The sequence below is a fragment of the Vulpes lagopus genome, chromosome 11 (genome assembly GCF_018345385.1).
Source record: "Vulpes lagopus strain Blue_001 chromosome 11, ASM1834538v1, whole genome shotgun sequence".
NCBI lineage: Eukaryota > Metazoa > Chordata > Mammalia > Carnivora > Canidae > Vulpes > Vulpes lagopus.
Window position 1 is genome coordinate 97,583,677 of NC_054834.1, and position 22,246 is coordinate 97,605,922.

General features: G+C 35.7%; 1 protein-coding gene across 1 annotated transcript in view; it reads right to left on the reverse strand.

Annotated features, from left to right (window-relative positions):
- Positions 1-22,246, reverse strand: part of OLA1 (Obg like ATPase 1) — a 163,869-nt gene that overhangs the window by 15,803 nt on the left and 125,820 nt on the right. The window lies entirely within an intron of this gene.

The window sequence follows — 22,246 nt, forward strand, 5'->3', positions numbered from 1 at the left end:
AGAGCATTTCCATCTAAGTAGCTAACTGGCTCAGTGATTACAGGCAGTGACTTAAGGTCTCTTAGCTTTAATTTACTCATCTGCAAACTGATGAGTGATTTTCCACATGTTCTGGGTTCCCTAATGGAGCTCCCAAGGTACTAGGAGAGGAAAGGGTGCATCCACTACTCTTGAATTTCAACCACAGCTGCACTGTTCTTACATGTTGAATTTCTGCATCAGATTTCATCAGAAGAAAAGTTCTGTTTTTAACAGTTCTAAACTTGAATGAGTAGAAGATCCTTTTCAGATGGCATTTTCACTACTATTTTATGGCGTACGCCAGAAACTGAACAAGTGCTAAGATCTTTCTGCTTAAATCCTACTGCTCACCATCTTTTTTTAAAAAAAGATTTGATCCATTTATTTATTTATTTGAGACAGCGCACATGTGCGTGAGGGGGGAGAGCAGAGGGAGAGGGACAAGCAGACTCTGCTGAGCATGGAGCCTGACATGGGGCCCCATCCCCTAGTCCTAAAATCATGACCTGAGCGGAAATCAGGAGTTGGAGGCTAAACTGACTGAGACACTCAGGCGCCCCCTACTGTTCACTATCTTTTAAATGAAAAAAAAAAATAACCACAACCAAAAACTCTCTTCCCAGTTTCTGTCACTCTCTATTTCCTCACATAGACTTTTCATAGCACTTACTATGTTCCTAATGTTTATGGTCTTCCATCCAGCATTGGCAAACCCACTTACCCAGTTATTAGTGCAAGGAACTTTTAAAATATCTTGTTCACTGTGGTATTCCTAGCACCACTTATATATAATAGTTCCTGGCATAAGCAGATGTTTATTAGATGCTGGGTGGATCAATGAGAAGGAACAAATTACGTTCAGAGTTAATTCAAAGATTACATAAATGAACATTCAGAAGTACATATGATTCTTTCAGACCCTAGTTACCTTCCCTTCTGTCAGAGTCAACCTTTAGAAATTAGTAAACTATAGTTGACTTGATCATTGGAAGTAATGCATGTTTATTAGCTAGAATGGCAAGGTGAAAAATCATACAAACAGAACATGGGGGAAGCATATTTAATTCAGGTAAGGCTACATAAAATTCACAGTATAGTGGGATTATTTTCATTCTCATGTTAAATCTGTGGCCTGAACTACTGTAATTCAAGTCTAAACCATGGAAATTATTGTGAATGCAGCAAAAAAAAAAAAAAAAAAAAAAAGCAAGCTTTGTTCAAACTTTAAGATGTTCCCTGAGTCTCATGCTTCTTACTCATTCAAGGGTACTAAGTTATGATTTATGTTCATACCGAGTGGTCCCAAGCATGGTACGTTATTGATACTATAGAGCAATTTTCTCAAAATAGTTTCTGGACCACCCGTGAGTCTAGGACACTACAAGAAAATCTAGATTTGTGATCTCTGCAAGTGGGATTTGCACCTAACCCTTACAACATTTTGCACTCTGATGTCTGGTAGCCACTATTTTTAAATCTTTCTCTCTCTCTCTCTCTCTCTCTTTTTTTTTTTTTTTTTTTTTTTGCATTTCTACATTCCAGCTTTAAACATTACACATAGGACTATCCTATGAGGGCAGCCCAGGTGGCTCAGCGGTTTAGTGCCGCCTCCGGCCCATCATGTGATCCTGGAGACCTGGGATCGATCAAGTCCCAGGTCGGGCTCCCTGCATAGAGCCTGCTTCTCCCCCTGCCTATGTCTCTGCCTCCCTCTCTCTGTGTCTCTCATGAATAAATCAATAAAATCTTTAAAAAAAAAAAAGGAATATCCTGTGATTAGCGTTGTCATGAGGTATGAAATCAGTATTTGTAGCTTGAGACTGTGAAATTCTGTTAGGTACAAAAAAACTTCCCAATTACTTTACAAACCTATAAATATGAATTTACTTCTGGCCATTGGGCTCTGAGATAAAATATCTTTCATTCCACTTTTGTACAAGGAGGAAGACACCAGGTTGATGCAATCTATAATCAAAACAAATTTATTTTTTTAAAGATTTTATTTATTCATTCATGAGAGACACAGAGAGAGGCAGAGACACAGGAAGAGGAAAAAGCAGACTCCATGCAGGGAGCCCAATGCAGGACTCAATCCTGGAACCCCGGGATCATGCCCTGAGCTAAAGGCAGACGCTCAACTGCTGAGCCACCCAGGTGTCCCTCAAAACAAATTTATAGGGAGAGCCACAAATCTTGATTTAGCATCACAATTTTTTAGGGATGTAGATGGTATCAGAAATGAGACTTCTATATCTAGACTACTTATGAAGATGAAGAAAGTCAAACAACAACCTTTAATATCTTGGGAGAAATGGAGGAGGAGATGCGTGGAATAAGACTGAGTATTATGCATGGGGGCGGGGAGGGCAAGAGAGAGCATGAATTGCAACATGTGTCATAGGGGTAGTGTTCCAAAGAAACACAGTACCAGAAACATGATGAAAACTTTAGTACTGAGTCTTTTTGAAAATGGCCTAAACTTATAAAGGGCTTATAAATGATAAAAAAAACTAACCTGAGATAGGAACATACCTAACAAAAGAGGTGTACTTGTACAAGAAAAGTACAAAGCATTATTGACAGAAACTAAAGACTGAAATAAGTGGAAAGACATCTGTACTCATGGACTGAAAGACTGAATGCTGTTAAGATGCAATATTCTTGGGGCACCTGGGTGGCTAAGTAGGTTAAGCGTCTGCCTTTGGCTCAAGTCATGATCTCAGGGTCCTGGGATCGAGCCCCATATTGGGCTCCATGTTCAGAAGGGAATCTGCTTCTCCCTCTCCATTCTGCCTGTCCCCACCCACCCCCTGCTCCAGCTCTCTCTCAAATAAAACAATAAACAAAAGCTTAAAAATAAAATAACAGTTAAGGTATTATATAAAAAATGTGAAGTTCCCCTGAGGATCCCACAGTTAACTCTTTCTTTTTGCTTTATCTCTCTAGACACCTTCTGCACAAATATAAATGTATATATACACACTTTCATCTTTTTTAAAGATTCTACTTATTTATTTGAGAAGCAGAGAGAGCACAAGCAGGGGGAGCTGCAAAGGAAGAGGGAGAAGCAGGCTCCTCACTGAGCAGGGAGCCCAATATGGGGCCTGAGATCATGACCTGAGCCGAAGGCAGACGTTTAACTGGCTGAGCCACCCAGGAACCCCTTACTTTTAATTTTTAAAGGAATCTCCAAATGGTTTTCATTCCTATTAACATTGCATCAAGGTTATAATTTCTGCATATCCTTGCCAACATATTTTCTTTTCTATTTTAGTGCCCATCTTAATGGGTGTGAGATGATTGGTATTTCATTATAATTTTGATTTGCATTTCTTTAATGATTAGTGATATTGGCATCTCTTCCTATGCTTGGTGGCTATTGGTATACCTTCTTTGGAGAAATGTTTATCCAAATCCTTTGCCCATTTTTAACTCGGTTATTTGTTTTTTTTGTTGACATTGTGTCATAGTCAATTGATTTTTGACAAGGGTACCAAAACAAGTCAATGGAGGAAAAAATAGTCACCAATTGTTGCTTAGACAAGTGTACAACCAACAAACAAAAATAAATATGAACCAAAAATGAACCAAAAACCTAAATGTAAGAGTTAGAACTATAAAACTCTATGAAGAAAACATATGAACATCTTTTTTTTTAATAAATTAATTTTTATTGGTGTTCAATTTACCAACATACAGAAAAACACCCAGTGCTCATCCCGTCAAGTGTCCCCCTCAGTGCTGGTCACCCATTCCCCCCAACCCCCTGCCCTCCTCCCCTTCCACCACCCCTAGTTCGTTTCCCAGAGTTAGGAGTCTTTATGTTCTGTCTCCCTTCCTGATATTTCCCACACATTTCTTCTCCCTTCCCTTATATTCCCTTTCACTATTATTTATATTCCCCAAATGAATGAGAACATCTTTGACTTTGGATTAGGCAATAGCTTCTCAACCAAACAAAAAATGCATTAGACTTTATACAAATCTCAAGTTTTGTACATCAAAATATACTATCAAGAAAGTGAAACGACAATCCACAAAATTCGAAAAAAAATTGGAACTCATCTGATTAGGGACTAGTAACCAGAACATATATTTTTAAAACTCAATGATAATTTTAACTTATAACTAAGTCAGTAATAAAAGGACAGAAATCTAATTTAAAATGGGCAAAAGATTTGAAAAGACATATCTCCCAGAAAGATATACAAATGGCCAACAAGTATATGAAAAGTTGTTCAATATCACTAATTACTGAGAAATGCAAATCAAAACCATAGTGAGATACCAGTCCATAACCACTACTACGATGGTTATAATTTAAAAGATGGACAATAGGGGTGCCTGGCTAACTCAGTTGGAAGAGTAAGCAACTCTTCATCTCGGGGTCATGAGTTTGAGCCCACATGGGGTGTAGAGATTACTTACATTACTTAAATGAGTAAAACTTTAAAAAGTTAAAAAAAAAAAAGATGGAATAGTAAGTTGTATATCCATATAATGAAATTTAAGTCAGAGGGATCCCTGGGTGGCGCAGCGGTTTAGTGCCTGCCTTTGGCCCAGGGCGTGATCCTGGAGACCCGGGATCAAATCCCACGTTTGGCTCCCGTGCATGGACCCTGCTTAAGTCTCTGCCTCTCTCTCTCTCTCTCTCTCTCTCTCTCTCTGTGTGACTATCATAAATAAATAAAAATTTTTAAAAAATTAAAAAAAAAAGAAATTTAAGTCAGACATAAAAAGAAATGAAGTACTGACATCTGCTCCAGCAGATGTCATGAAACTTAAAACATAGTAAGGTAAAAGCCATCATACACAAAGGGCCACACCACATATTCATAATTCAATTGATTGTAATATCCTCAGTGGACAAATTCAGATAGACATAAAATAGATTAGTGGTTGCCAGGATAAAGACAAGAGGGAATAACTATTAATAGGCTCAGGGTTTCTTTTTGGGGTGATGAAATGTTCTGGAATTAATGATGGCACAACATTGTAAATATACTAAACCCCACTGAGTTGTATATTTTAAAAGAGAGAATTTTGTATATGATAATTATCTAAAAAACCACCAAAGCTAAACTGAGATTTTAAGGATATAAAAATGCTAATAAAATGCAAATTATGATTCTATAATGTTTGACCTACCTGTAGAGAGATCAGGGATCAATAGAAAAAGCAGAAATTTTGGAGTAAGGCAAATATCAACTCAAATTTCAGCTTAATTGCATACTAGCTATAAAATTCTGGAAAAGTCATTTAAGCTTCCTGAACCTCAGTTTAATCACCTATAACACAAATAACAATACTTATCCTCACAGGATGATTTTAGTATCAAAGTGCCTAGAATATTACAGACCTTCAAACTTTAGTTCCCAACCCTATTGGGAAGGTAAGCATTCTCATTCTCAATAGTTACTGTAGAGTTAAAAATACTATTAGATTAACTGTGAATAAAGAATGAGAGTTCTTTTTAAAAATCAGGTCTGTCTTTCTAGGAAGAAATCTTGCCTTACCAACCCTTTATAGAAAGGCAGATAACTAGAAGGGAAAGAATTCAAGCATAATGATTGCAAAATATATATATTAAGTCACTCTGTGTACTAAGAAGCATTATGCTAGATCTTGGGGTGCAACTTTGAAAAAGGAGGTATATGAGGTAAGAGAAAAACAGACAAACATGTAAATACAAAAGAGCATAATAAGTATGTTAGGAGAAGCAATGTGCCACAGGAAAAATGAGGAGGGGAGTGCACTATCTCAATAAAGGAACATTTTGGCCTCATTAAAACTAGAAATTTCAGAAAAACAGAAACCAATACATTTGTCTTTTCAATTATAAAAGGTTTTTTTCAGGTTAGTTTAGTTATAACAGGAGAAGCAGAAAAGGAGAGGGGTTTCAATTCACGATAGAGCTAGAATTTTGTGGGGCCAACAAGTAAGAAACCCCCAAGGGAAAGATAAATATGGGTGTGTATGTCAGAATCCATTTGCACAGACCGCCTTTCCTAAATGGATCCTTCTCCTGAAGTTGTTCTTAATTCAGCCTCTGGAGGGTGCCTCCATATTCTAACAAAAGAGACCATTCCCTCATGATCCTGTTTATCTAAATCCTCTGTTTACCATGTGGGATGCATGTAAATTTCATAAAGGAACAGACACAGAAGGATATAAACCCAGGGCAAATAGTCAGTGTGAGAAAGAGAAAGTCCCTGTTTCTGTCTCTATGGCAAAAAGGGATTTCAGGGGCAGAGGAGAAAGAAGCAGCACTATGGAAGAGATCTCTTATGCAAATTTCAACTGCGGCAAGTAAGTTCCTATTAACCTGTATTTTCAGAGGCACTAAATAGAGCCATGGGTTTTGTTCTTGTTGTTGTTGTTGTTTTTTATTCACTAGAGACACAGAAAGAGAGAGGTAGAGACACAGGCAGAGGGAGAAGCAGGCTCCATGCAGGGAGCCCAATGGGGGACTCGATCCCAGGACCCCGGGATCTCATCCTGGGCCTAAGGCGGGCGCTAAACCGCTGAGTCAACCAGGGATCCCGAACCACCGAACCACCGTTAGATGAGAAATAAAGTGACTTTTCCCTATCAGTGGGATGCCAACCGGCTTAATAGAATATTTTTACACAAGAAAAGGAGAATCACATCTCCCAAAACTTGTAGTTGGTTTCACAGCATGTACTTTGTCCTAACAATAATAAGCAAGAGTCCATTACTTTACTAACAAAACATTGTGTGCAGAATGAATTTTTGTAGATTAAAAAAAAGTTATTTTATTTCAATGAAAGGAATCCTATAATTAAAGGATTCCCATGGGCAATCCCTTTGCTAATGGAGGTGGTACAGAATATGGTTACAGAACACTGGAGCCAGAAGGAGGAGGAACCCTAACTATGTCATGGAACCTTTCTAAAGTCTCAGTTTTCTCACTTAGAAATGGAGATAGTAATAGCATCTATTTCAGAAGGATGATGTGAAGATTAAGTGAGAAAGTGCATGTAAAATGCTCAACATGGTATCTGACACAAGGTAAATATATGCTCAACATATATTTATTTGCTATTATTATTACTTATAAAATTAAAAATGACAACTTGTGTCTTTTTTAAATACCTCAATGTTCAGATCACAATCCTTAAACAGAATTGTGTTGGGTTTATCTATGTCTGGCTATTAACCAGATTTTTCTGATAAGGCAGGTCTAAGGATTAACCACATCAGAATTTATTTAAAGGGATTTCTTTTCCTCCTTATATTGTCCTGTCTGCTATATAAAAAATGGCAAGCCTCCCACTTACTAAAATCAATGCTGAGTGATATTCCTTACAGTTTTTAAGAAGGGGAAAAATTATTTAGGGCTGCAAATACCATACAAGAAACAGATTTGAGCATACTTGACCTTGCTACGATTTCTGAACCAATATTACTCAGAACAGCTTCTCACTCCCTGTTCCCTGGCCATTTTGGGAGAGACAAAACTGACTGAACATTTCTTCCTTTGCTCCTATTCCCCATTCAAATGTTTCTTTCTGCCACCCCAACACACTGCCTGCTACATATATCTACTGTTTTAAAATAAATTCCCTTCAAAGAAATTGCCAAAAATGATTTTATTAATGACATATTACAATAAAATGCACATTTTAAAAAAGATTTTATTTATTTATTCATGACAGGAAGAGAGGCAGAGACACAGGCAGAGGGAGAAGCAGGCTCCACACAAGGAGCCCAATGTGGGACTCGATCCTCAGGATCACACCCTGAGCCAAAGGCAGACGCTCAACCGCTGAGCCACCCAGGTGTCCCTAAAATGCACATTCTTAAATGGTTTCTCTTACTTTAAGATTTCTGCTCTTAGAATGTATTAAAAATAATAATTATAAATGAGAATCTAAATACTATGCAATTGACTTAAGCCTACTTTTCATTTTGTTTCCAGGGGAGATAAATCTTTTCTCTGACAGTATAACAGTATTAAAAATATCCTATGTTAGGTGTGCCTGGGTGGCTCAGTCTGTTGGGTCAAGTCATGATTTCAGCTCAGGTCATGATCTCAGGATCGTAGGATCAAGCATCGCATTGGGCTCTCTGCTAAGTAGGGAGTCTGCTTGAGATTCTCCCTCTGTCTCTGTCCCCCTTCCTGCTCACATGCACTCTCTTTCTTAAATAAATAAATAAATCTTTTAAAAAATCCTATCTTTACACTGTAGTCAAGAGAATAAAAATAAAATACGCTTCTCGTCTATCAAATTAGTAAAGATTAAAACAACAGTAACGCTCAGTGTTGGCTGAGGTTAAGGAAATGTACTTTCTTGAATGGCTACAAGGATGTCCACTGTACTTTATTCATTAAAAAAAAAAAAGAGGCCGGGATCCCTGGGTGGCTCAGCGGTTTAGCACCGCCTTCAGCCCAGGGCATGATCCTGGGTCCTGGGATCGAGTCTCGCATCGGACTCCCTGTGTGGAGCCTGCTTCTCCTTCTGCCTGCCTGTGTCTCTGCCTCTCTCTGTCTCTCATGAATAAATAAAATCTTAAAAAAGAGAGAGAGAGAGAGAGAGAGAGGTCAAATAACCTCAACAGAAAACACCAGAGATCTGGATAAAATATAGTACACAGATATAATAGCACAGTATATGATAATTATAAGTATTAAAAATAGGTGGAAAAATATTTGTGGCTCATTAGACTACCTACTAACACAAGTATTTATCAAATATTGGCTACGTGCTAGCGAAGTAGTGGGTTGGTAGTAATAAATAAGACAAACATTGTCCTTGTCTTCACAGAGCTTACCAAGTCAGCCTTATGATCTTTTTATATGTATACTGATACACATCTGATAGGAAACAAGGAACCACTGATTTTTTTAAACTTTTTTATTCAAGAATAATTAACAAAGAACAAAGTGCACAGATCTTATATGTTCACTTTGATGAATTTTGAAAATTTTATATATACATGTAACCACATTTCAACAAAGATAAAGAAATTTTATCTCCCTAGAAAAGTTCCCTTTATGACCCTTTCCAGTCAATCCCATTCTTACCTCACCATGCTGTTCTGTGTATTTTATTGGTGAGGTGTATGACTTTCACAGTATAAATACGTCACAATTTAATGAACCATTCTCCTACTGATAGAGATGTAAGTTGCTTCCAGTTTTAGGCTATTTTCAATAGGGTTGCTATTATTTTGTATAACAAAAACATTTATAATATATGAGCATATATTTTCATTTCTTTTAGGTAAATACTAGAAGTTGGAATTATAGGATTACAGGGTGGATATATGCTTTACTTATATGAAACTGCCAATTTTCCAAGTGGTTGTACCATTTTATCTTCCCACCAGAAATATATAACAATTCTTGTTCCACTTCTTTGTTAGTCTTTTTAAATTGCCTTTTCCTGATGACTTAAAAATGCTAAGTACCTATTTTCATACTTATTCATGTATCTTCCTTTGTAAAGTTATGTCTGAGTCTTTTGCCTATTTTTACAATTGGGTAATTGGTCATAATATTAAGGACGTAAGTCCTTGGCCAGATTAACATATAGTAAATACATTTATTTAGTCTATTCATTTTCTTAGTAATGCTTTTTGATGAAGAAAAGTTATTCACTATGATGAAGTCTAATTTTTCTTTTTTTTTTTTATAAGATTTTATTTATTTATTCATGAGAGACACAAGAGGCAGAGGGAGAAGCAGACTCCGTGCAGGGAGCCCAATGTGGGACTTGATCCCGGGACTCCAGAATCATGCCCTGGGCCCAAGGGAGGCGCTCAACCGCTGAGCCATCCAGGCGTCCCTAGTTTTTTTCTTTTGTTAATGTTTTCTGCATCTTATCCAAGAGACCTTTGCCTATTCCAAGTTGTAGAGATACTCTCCTATGTTTCAATGAAGGATCATGGAATGAGAAAATGGCACAGTGATTTGTTTAAAGCAAACTAGAATGCCTTGCAGATGAAAAGAAGCAACAGTGTCAAGGCTGATAAGCTAGGAGTCTGTTAATTAAAAAAATGAAGTGGTGGTGAGGTTTTAGTTTTGGTTGATAAGCAGTGTAACTGAAAAAGATGAATAAGAGCCAGATTTTGAAGGAAAAAATGGAACTTAGTGTCTAACTGTATATGTTATATGAAAGAAGGTATATTAAAATGATTTGAGGAACTTAAGCCTAAAAGATACAAAGCATGCTAGTACCACTAAAAAAGAGCAAAGTTTAAAAGTAGACTCCACTGTGGACGTATTATAGGAAAAAATTAGCAGTTCAGTTTTATACATACTAAGCTTAATAATAATAATGGAATAGTCAAGTGGAGTCTGCTTGTTGACAGTGAGTAATAATGAAACTTGAAAAGACCTAAGAGGAGAACCTAAGGCTGCTGATTTACAAATCGTTAAGAGAGAGCAGCACTTCTCAATGCAACATTCACGTACCAGCAGCATCAGCATCACCTAGGAACTTGTTGGACATGACAATTCTCAAACCCATCCCAGACCTACTGAATCAGAAACTCAGGTAGTGGGGCCAGCAATCTGTGTTTTAATAAATCCTGCAGATGATTCTGCTGCACACTAAAGTTTGAGAACCACTAACATACAGGTTAGAGTCAAAGGTATAAGCACAGAGGGAAAGTGAAAAAAGTTGAGTCACTCAGTTACTAAACCCTGGGGAAGAGCCATGGCAGACACAGAGAAAATCAGTAAAGAGATTAAGAAGTGAAAGGCTAATACACCTGTCACTCAAAAGCAAAGCAGAAGAGAATGTCATGAAATTTCTAAAAACAGTTTATTCTGGTAGGATCAGAGACAAAAAGACAGAGACAGGTACACACATACTTTCATTTATTATAGACCCTGCCCCCCCCCAACCCCATGAGGGTCATTGCCTTGAAGAAAAATATTATTCAGGATATATTTTCTACATTAGTTTTCCTTTAAATAAGAGAAACCTGCAAACAAAGTAATACAAAAATACTACTATAAAATAACATTTTATTCATTCATTCATTCATTCATTCATTCATTCATTTAATAGGCTCAACACCCAGTGTGGAGCCTAATGCAGGGCTTGAACTCATGACCCTGAGATCAAGACCTGAGCCAAGATCAAGAGATAAACGCTTACCAAGCATCCCAAAACCACATTTCTTTTAAAAGGAAAGGAGAAATGACAGGCATCTTATATGCGTAATTTTATTTAATACTTACATAGCTCTTTCAAGGAAGAAGAAGAGAATAAGCTGTAGTGTAAAAGGAATGTGGGGGGATGCCTGGGTGGCTCAGTGGTTGAGCATCTGCCTTTGGCTCAGGTTGTGATCCTGGGGTCCTGGGATTGAGTCCCGCATCGGGCTCCCTAAGGAGCTTACTTCTTGCTCTGCCTATGTCCCTGCCTCTGCTCTTCGTGTGTTTCTCATGAATAAATAATAAAATCTTAAAAACAAAAACAAAAACAAAAAAAAAAAAAGAAAGAAAAAGGAAAAAAAGGAATGTGGGGCCAAAATAAGTTGTTCTAAGGACTGGAGATATAATATCAAGCTTATAGGCTGACAGGAAACATCCAAGGGAGGGGGGAACTGATGATACAAGAGTGAGAGAAGGAGGAATGTAGATGAATGGAGATACATATATGCACAACTAAACGACTGTTTTTGGTTAAGTACATAGACCAGGACTCAGCAAGTCACTATACATTTTTGTATGGCCTGCAAGTTCAGAATAGCTTTTGCGTTTTTTAAAACAATTTTATTTTTAAGTAATCTCTACACCTAACACAGGGCTCAAACTCACAACCCTGAGATCAAGAGTCACATGCTCTTCCAACTGAGCCAGCCGGGCACCCCAGTTTTTACATTTTAAAATGATTCTCAAAAAAGAAGAATGTTTTGCAACAGTGAAATTATATGAAATTCAAATTTCAGTGTCCATAAATGAAATGTTATTGATACTGCCATGCCCATTTGTTTACATACTGTCTAAGGCTGCTTTCTTCCTCTAACAGCAAAGATGAGTAGCTGTAACAGACTGTGTGACCCTCAAAGCTGGAAATACTATGTAACTCATACCACAGAACATCTGCTGACCCCTGGAATAGACAGTTCATATACCTGTGCTCTAAACCTTAGGTGTATCTAATTAGAACAGAAGGACTTCAAATGATCTAGATTTCTATCAATGAGGACTAAAAGTCAGCGTTGAAACATAAGGGATATATTCCACTGATTTCACCCAGCCAGCTACTCAATCAGTCAACAGTATTTACGGAGTCCAGGGTCAAGCACTGGAGATATAAAATGCTGAAAATACAGGCAAGGTTCTTATTCTCCTGGAATTAAATTCTCATGAGACAGAAAGACAAATAAGCAAGACTATCCTTGTGATAAGTGCTCTGAAGTAAATACACATGATGCTGTGAACAAAAAGGAACCTGGGAGATAACTCTAGACAGAGTAGTCAGGGAAGATGTGTCTGAGGAGGCCACAGGGGCCAGCCACGGTGGGGAGAAGGGATGTGGCAAATAAGGGGAGCAGACAATTAAATGTTCTTACATTTCTGCAGACACAGAAGCATGAGAGGAAGGAGAAATTCATACACTGTGAGTAGCACATTCATGGAACACTTTCCCTGATGAATTTTCCAATGGTATTTTTACTACAAAGTATACACAGTATAATTATATAATGGGTTCATATGGTTTGGGAACAAAATACAAATTAAAAAAAATACACACACAACACTGTATAATTACTTAATTACCCGAGAGATAGGAATGGTTCCAGAAAACCATTTCCGCTTATCAGGTATATACAGTAACAGTCTTTTTTTTTTTTTTTAAATGGGGGAGAAACATTCCACACAATGTTAAGTTTTACAGGATACTGGCAAATGCAGACATATCAAAGAAAGTATAAATGGTAGACATTTCTTAATTGTTTAAAACAAAATTAAGTTTTTCCTACTTTCTTATTCTATGAATACATCACAACGAATAAGTATCAAAAATGAGCATAAAAGGATAAACAGTACTAGAAACCGTAGAATATTCTTCAGTTCTAATTCATACATAGCTAATGCAGCATAACATATCAGTTGAAGCTTGACAAATGACAAGCTATGAACTTTGGGAAAGAGTTAGTGTCATTTGATTCTTAATTCTAAATTTCTGACTTAGCATACACCAAAACAACTATTTAAAAGACACAGCCCATCCATTCTGTAGTTTGGCTGTGCACTTTTGTTCCATGTTAAAATAATTCTTTCATTTACCTTGTTTTTTCAAACACAAATAACTTCCTACTCCAAATTTAAGCAGATTGAAGTAGTACAAAATAAAACATTCAGTAATCTTTCAGATATTTATAAAATTATGCAATTCTAGTTTATTTCTCCTTATGAAAAACAGAGAAAACATGATTTTCAACCATTTAAAAAGCCTGACACAGGTCTATCGAAATGTACGGTACATTCAATGTAATGATTCATAGTGTCTCTAATAGAAAGATTCAGCAGTTCTCAATCGAGACCTTTATTCCTTCTCTGAATAAATGATGCCTGAAATTTTTATTCTTGTTCTAATGGAATTTCAATGGCCTTCACTGCAAATCTACTGGAAATTTTTGCATATTAAGTGGAAAAAATTAAATGATGTTAACCACATTTTAATGTGATTAAGGCTGACAGGGTCATTATTTCTGCTAATCACTCAGTTTAAAAAGCTCAAACAAAACTTTATAACAGACAAGGTTTTTAATTTTCTGTATATCTTGTTGAAATTTAAAAAAAAAAAACTGTAGAAGAAGGGAAAAACCGTACTACAGTCCTTGACAAAAACCAATGAGTAGTTCATACAATTTGCAGATGGGTTTCATTATACTTAATCTGGTGATGTAAAAACAAAAATGCAAAACAATCTTATACTGCACATGCTCCTCTGGTTTCTTTCTTTTTAAACACAAAGAGGGTAAGGAAAATGTGCTTTGTAGAATTTTGAGTTCTGTGTTTCCTATTTGCTGCTAAATGGAAACAAATATAGTTTTTTCTTTAGATCTTATAGCAAACTAAAAACAGAATTAATGCAGAATACTGCCTCAAACAATTCTTCAATGTTCCTTTTTTTTTTTAGGTTAATCTATGCCATGCTACTATGAATATTTCAAATATATTAGTGTAAACTAAAAATCTTCACTGATACAAATCTCCAAAAAGAGTAGCACTAATTGCTATTAGAAGAATAACAGAAAGTCCAATGACTAGCTGTGCTTATAGAAAATTTGTCTTATCCGTTTTTTGGTATGATATTTACTTTGTTCACTGGTCATTCTACACCAGAAACTTTAACTTAATTATCTAAGATCGCAGGTATAGTTGATGTAATTTTAGTGCTCTACCTGGAAAAACTTATTTTTAAAAGTACAACATTATAATATTGTTGAAGCAAAAAAAAAAAAAAAGCAGGGACTTAGGCAAAAAGGCTTAACCAGTATCATCTTTAATTTTCTGACCATTTCAATATTCTCCATAAAGAATAGCAGTTAAGCTAGGTAACATAACACATAGAATTATACAAGAATGAATCAAATACCTCACTACTCTGTATTGGCTGTGAACTGCTTAACTAATACTGGTTGTTGAAAATCATCTTTATGTTTCAGCATGAAAATGGTAATTTCTAAAAATGATTTGAGGGCTGGAATTCATTTTGACATATAACTTAATATGACTATTCTTAATCCGGTAGTTGAGGTTTTTACAAAAACAAAATTAATTGGCTTTTAGAAAAATATAATGAGCAAATTATTTTTGAAAAGAAACACACACCTGAAGTTCAGGCAGTCTAATTCATATTGATTCACCTCAATCTAGTAAACTTAAACTAAATTCAATGACTACAAGCAAAACGCTGCATACATAAAAAAAGATTAAGCAAAAAATTTTTTTTTGCATTGTAGTTTTCTAAAGCCGTATGAAACTATGATCACTGCAAATAATAGTCAAACCAACAACTGTAAAACTTAAGCTACAGGTGCAGTACCTTTATCCAAGAAAAACCGATCATCCTGTTGAGGGTAAATTATTTAACTGCCTGTAAACAGACAAATGAGTTTACCTCACTGATCACAATCTAAGTAGCTGACAAAAGCAGAGCACCTGGCCAATAAACAAGTCCTTTGAAATACAATTTTGTACTAAAGTTTGAAAAATTGCTGTTCTGTTTTCACACTGACAATCATAACCAAACTACTTTCCAGCGAGAAGCTCAGCCTTTGGTGAAGAGAAAGAGATTAGGGTCTGTCGGAGATTATATAAATATCAAAAAGTTCAATATTAATGCTGCATTGTAGTCATAGTCTTTGATGTCTACACAAAAAATTAATTTTGTTGAACTTTAAAAAATTTTAGTGTGATGCTATGCACTGGTACATCAACTAATAATCCTCCAGAATTTCTCTGCTCATCTAAAAAGAGTCCCTGCTGAATGTTCTAATGCATCTTATTGTGAATCTTCAGCAAATAAAACTTCATGTATGAGCTCATGATGTGCTTTGCTGCCAGAAAGTCACAGACTCTGTGGGAAGCTCTTTATCTTCCCAGCAGTCAGTTCTCTGAGAACATCAGTGCAGCTACTGTAGTTACCTGTAGATTACTTGTATTTTCTCACATCTGTGTCCAGCAATCTAAACCATGATGATAAAGGGTCATTAGGTTTTGAGTGAGGAAGGGGATGGACTAGACAATTTGCTCTGATAAGCTCCTTGTTGGGAGCTCCAGTTTAGAATGTGAAATGTTGGATATGTACAGTTTTACACTGGAAGGAAAAAAGAATTTCACTTTTCTGCACTAACAATTAAAAATGATGCAGTTTAATGTCTCACTATACTCTGTTGATTCACATTTTATTTGGGGGATTTATAATTAAAAGTATTTAAGAGAAATAATTTTCTGCTTGTAAAATGGACGTCTACGCTCTATTAGCCACAAAGAATTCAGGTACAATTACTAAGATAACTGCTGTTTGGAGCACAGCAAAGCAATTTCCCGCAGTGGGACTTACAGTTCAATTTACCAGTTGGGCAAATATTTTGTGCTCTGTAGTGGCCTAGAGAGTTAAAAGCTATAGGTAACATTCGAGCAGTGTTATACCTGGAGAAAAGTTTCTTCAATCCAAACGGATGGTTTAGATTTCAAAGCAAATAGAATATCCTAAAAACATTTCCTCAAATTAATATTATATAATTTTAAAACTAACACAAAATATAGTTGTCACAGAAACTCTGACTGACCTCTTGCCCTTCCTAAAACACGGCTCATAATTTAGAACTCAACACTGTATTTTATTTTTGTATTTGTGTTGGATCATAAATCATTCTGATACTTAATCACATTTTCCTAGTAATCAGCTGATAGAATATGTTATATTCTTGATTAGATTATAGAATGGGAATACTAATTACTTAATTTTGAATGGCTTAGAATAATAGTGTCAGGTTACAGAAATATAAAAAAGAAAAAATTTTCGTATCCTTCAGTTATTATGTGGCACACCATAAAGGTAGAATGACAGAAGTATTTTAGTTTAGGAAAAGCAACGGGGGCTTTAAAAAAATGCTTGCTAAATTTGCATTCATAATTTACCTCTTATTTAGGTATGCTTATTTAGTATAATATTGTGTCTTCTACCCATCTTCCACCAAAAGGAATTTTAAGAGGTTAACAGTAACTAGAACAAATAAGACCTTGCCCTATCTCAAAAAACTATATTAAAATTATAAAAGTATATGAATAAAATTATCCAATATTTTAAAAGGAAACATCAAGTAGTGGTTTGGTTGTTTTTGGAAATAGTCTTAAAATGGTTATTCTCATTTGGGTCATTTGAAGGTTTTCCAATGCTGCTGGAGAAGAAAAATAAAAATGCTTGTTGTCAGAGTTATTTGGTAGCATTAAACACAAGTGAGCTATATTTTCCAACAGGTAAAGGATAAATTAAGCATTTAAAAAATTCCTGTTCTTCCTTTCGAATACATGAATTGTCTATGAAATACCATAAGACGAGGGAGATGTCACTATTACCACTGAACAGACGTTTTTAAAAATAAAATTATTGTAAAATACAAAATTTGGGTAACTAACATTAACATCTTAAGGCAATATGAGAACACAAATCCATAATAATTATTCATATACCAAGCCATTGTAAACCTAAATCATTTCTGAAGACCTGAATGTGTCAAGAACTTTGACAATTATGACTGGAGCCAGGAAACTGTAGCAGTGCAGAATTTCTTATGAATTTCTGCAGTTACTTTTTATAAATGCTGTCTTGGATGACAGCTTAATGTGTACCACATGCAATATTTATTCTTCTTCAGTGTCAGACTGTCTAGCCATCCAAGGGAATACAAAGAATGTCACTTATTAGGATAAAAGCACAAGGAAGGTAATCAAGGACATATGTAACATCAGCCAATCATGCCCTATTTCAACATCCTATTCCATTCATAACAGTTCAACAATTATTTGCTTACTGATAACTTGCTTTCAGGCTGTTTGTGTTCACCATAATGGTGGTTTGCATTTATTTTGCTCTTTAGAATTGGACACTTGCTGTGCCATACATGTTTGTCAAAACTTTATATCTTCTGTCAGAAATGGCTTAGCATATCAAATAATTCCTATTTGTCAAGAACTACTAATACAACAATCAGTAGCCCCCGATGTCAATAGGGCACTGAAATAACCATAAAACAGCAAATGTGTAACTACTAAGTATTTTATAGAAAAAAATTCTATAAGTGATATGTAGTAAGAAAGTCATAATTATCAGTTAAGCCACACTCACATTCCTTCCCCTGCTTACGGCTAAGGATGCTTAATACACATTGCTTTTTCTCTTCAGTTCTCCACTATTATGAGGCTGACGGAACCTCCCAGTGTAATGTGGTAGTCCTTAAACTATGTATCTGAAATGTCTAAGTAATACCAAGTCACAAGAAAAAAAATACTTGGCCACCCATACAAATTTCACTGAATAACAGAGAGAAAATAATGTCCCATCATGGATCATCATCATGAAATGTGTAATTATAGAAACATAATTAATTACACTTAATCAGAAAACTGGCCAGATATGACTTCAACAATGTGTTCTAGTAACATTTAAAAGCTTTAAAAAGCACTAATTTCCAGAGATCTAGACAACTAAGATGTTTATCTCTGAACATAGGAAAGGAAACAAAAGGTCAATATTCTCTGTATTCTCTCCCTTGGTCTCTTTTTTTTTCCCTCTTCAGTCTCTATCTCAGATTTGGCCTAAAGTAAAATTCTACCATGTGAGAAACATTCCAGACAAACTAATCCACTTAGTGTAACTAAACCACACTAACTAAGCCACTTTAGTGTTTTGTTGTTTTTTTTTCTCCTGACTCTTGGATATTGTATAGATTAATTTGTGTGGAATGTTTCTCACATCCCAGAACTTCACCTCAGGCTGAATCTCCCCACACCACTCTACCTGTGTCTTGTAATGCAAACAGCATATGTCCCCCTTGTAAGGGACAAAGAGAGTCTTTGGAGTCTTCCAGCACAATAGATAACACTCAAGTGACCAGGTGAACATTCTCTAATACCACTGACGCCAAACACCTTGATGTCAAAGCATGTGACTTCAGGGAATGAATGGCTATGAAGGACACCTGGACTCTGACCAGTTCCTGGACGCCTAAGAAGACATGTGCACCAGACCACAATCATCAGTAAAAACCCCAGACCCTGAGCAAAGATGACTCATGCTGAGATTATAAACTGCCACTAGCTAACAGTTTGTGTAGTATTTAACAGGTCTCTATTAATACTGATTCCTCTTGAAATTTTAAAATAATTTGTGTGCCTAAACAAATTTTTAACTGGATCCTGAACTTTTGTTGTTGTTGTTGTTGTTGTTTTGTTTTGTTTTGGTGAGGGAAAGAGAAAGTAAACAAAAATACAGTGAAAGGAGGGGAAAATATAAGTGATCATATCCTATTTATTTATTTATATTGTATTTATTTATTCATGAGAGACACAGAGAGAGAGGCAGAGACACAGGCAGAGGGAGAAGCAGGCTTCCTGTGGGGAGCCTGATGTGGGACTTGATCCCGGGCCTCTGGGATCATACCCTGAGCCAAAAGCAGACGATCAACTGCTGAGCCACCCAGGTGTCCCTCCTTGTAAATTTTAAAAGATAGAACACTACAATCTTATAAAAAACAAAAATACGTATATTTAGGAGAAATAAAAGAAAATAGAAAGTCGGTATCTTTTTTTTTTTAGTTCAGGTATAATTAACATAGTGTTATATTAGTTTTGGGTGTACAATATAATGATTCAACAATCTATACATTTCTCAGTGCTCATCAAGATAAGGGTACTCTTAATCCTCTTTATCTATTTCACCCATCTCACCACCCACCTCCCCCTGGCACCACCAGTTTGCTCTCTGTATTTGAGTCTTTTTCTCTATGTTCATTTGTTTCTTAAAATTCCACATGAGGGAAATCACATTTGTCTTTCTCTGATTTATTTCACTTAGCACTACACCCTCTAGATCTATACATGTTGTTGCAAATGACAAGATTTCATTTTTATGGCCATGTAATATTCCACTGTGTGTGTGTGTGTATATATATATATATGCCACATCTTCCTTATTCATTCACCTAGGGATGATATTTGGGGTTGCTTCCATGTCTTCACTATATGAGATGCACATATCCTTTCAAGTTAGCGTTTTCATTTTTTCTGGGTAAATACTCAATAGTATTTTCTGGGTAAATACTCAATTATTGGATCATTATTTTCCATAGTGGCTCGACCAATTTACATTCCCACCAACAATGCATTGAGGATTCCTTTTTTGCCACATCCATGCCAATATTTGTTGTTTCTTGTCCTCTTGATTTTAGCCAATCTGACAGGTATGAGGTGGTATCTCATTGTGGTTTTGATGTGAATTTTCCTGATTAGTGATGTTGAGCATCTTACCATGTCTGTGGGCCATTTATCTGTCTTCTTTGGAAAAATGTCTACTAAGGTCCTCTGCCCATTTTTTAGTTGGATTGTTGGGGTTTTTTTTGTCATGTGTGGCTTTTTTTTTTTTTTTTTGGTAATGAGTTGTGTAAGTTCTTTACATATTTTGGATATTAACCCCTTACCAGATATATCACTTGCAAATATATTCTCTCATTCAGTAGGTTGCTTTTTGTTTTGTTGGTGGCTGCCTTTGCTGTGCAAAAGCTTTTATTTTGTGTAGATCCCAATAGCTTATTTTTCCTTTTGTTTCCTTTGCGCCTATCTAGAAAAATGTTTATACAGCCTATGTCAAAGAAATTACTGTCTATTTTCTTCTAGGAGTTTTATGGTGTAAGAAAGTAGGTCCAGTTTCATTCTTTTGCATGTAGCTATTTTCTCCGAACCATTTATTGAAGAGACTGTCTTTTATCCACTATATATTCTTGCCTCTTTTGTAATAGTTTAATTGACCATATAATATTTATTTTTCTTTATTTCTAACTGTAATCTTTCTGTGCAATTTTCACTAGAATGCAACTAACAAAAAAATGTGCACTTCTTATTCCATGAAAGGCTTCCTATAAATCCAATAAAATGTTTTATACCTTTTCTTATGAGCTCAAGATAAAAGATGTCTTTAAAATGTTTAACTAGGTTTCTCATTTTATACTTCTCTAAGTAAATAGGTAAACATTTGCCCTTCAGGATTGTGATGAGGATTATTTCAAATAAGAGAACATATTAGGGGGCACCTGGGTGGCTTGGTTGGTTAAGTATCTGCCTTCGGCTCAGGTCATGAGCCTGGGGTCCTGGGATTGGGCACCATGTCAGGCTCCCTGTTTGGTGGGGAGTCTTCTCCCTCTCCCTCTGCCCCTCCCCTCAGCTTCTGTGCACTCTCTCTCTCTGTCTCAAATAAGTAAACAAAATCTTTAAAAAAAAGAGAACTTTTTATGTAAGCACTCCAAAGTCCAACATATAAGACATGTTCAATATATAGTAGTCAGTATTTTGCTCAAGACTTGGATATAAGACAAAAAAAAAAAAAAAAAGACTTGGATATATATATACTTACATACACATATACACACATATGTATATATGTTCTTTCCATTATACTTCTATGCATGAATACAGAATTTAAACAGATTATATAAATTATCTATTTGTACTTCATCTAATAAGATATGCCACACATGCAAATACATGTACATTTCCCTACTCCCGAGAAGGTTTCAAAAACAAATCCAAGTTACTGAAAATGCAAGGAAATAGAACAAATTACTATGTGGTTAAAAACAAACACACAAACAACCAAGCGGTAGAATAAAGTACTTATCTTAAAAAATGATTAATATATATTTTCTATGTAAAAATATATAAGTACTTTAACTATTGCCCCTATAAAGGGCTATTAAATTGCTACATGTTTGGAACATAGTTTTTAATGACAAATTCATGAAAATCAAAATAAGGTTTAGGTAACCATTTTTATATTCCCTTCAGTTGGCATTCTCTAATCAGGTTATAGTGAATTTTTAGCTTCAAATTTCACAGTGCATTAACTGTTTAACAACAACAAAACCTTATCTAAATGAAATTTATAGTGACAGGAAATGTAACTAGTATATGACCTATTGCTCAGGCCTTGTCTACCTTTCCCACTACCAAGGGCCCAAAGCTGAGATACTGTGGCATAGTAGTAAAGATCATGGGCTCAGGAGATAAACTGCTTAGGTTTGAATCTTGGCACCACTGACTGGCTATGCAACCTTGGCCAAGCTCCTCAATTGCTATATACTTGCTTTGCCCTCCTTAAAATAACAATGGTACCTATTCTATAAGGTTTTGGGGAGTTTTAAATGTAACTGGAATACACTTAAGTGTTCAGTAAGTGTTGACTTTATGCTGACTACAACTAATGCAACATTTTAGGTATATGAATTTGTTGTTATTCTAATTTATAATATTCATTCACTTCCCTTTCATTTACACATCAACTCCTTCCCCCCTAGCAGTGTAGAATTATTCTTAACAAATTGTATGTTATGCTGGGGGCGGGGGAGGAGGCAAATTCCACTTACCATATTCAAATATATAAAATCATCTGTGATTATAGCTATGTTTATAGTTATAGTTATATAGTTATAGTACAGATATACTATACTGTACTATATT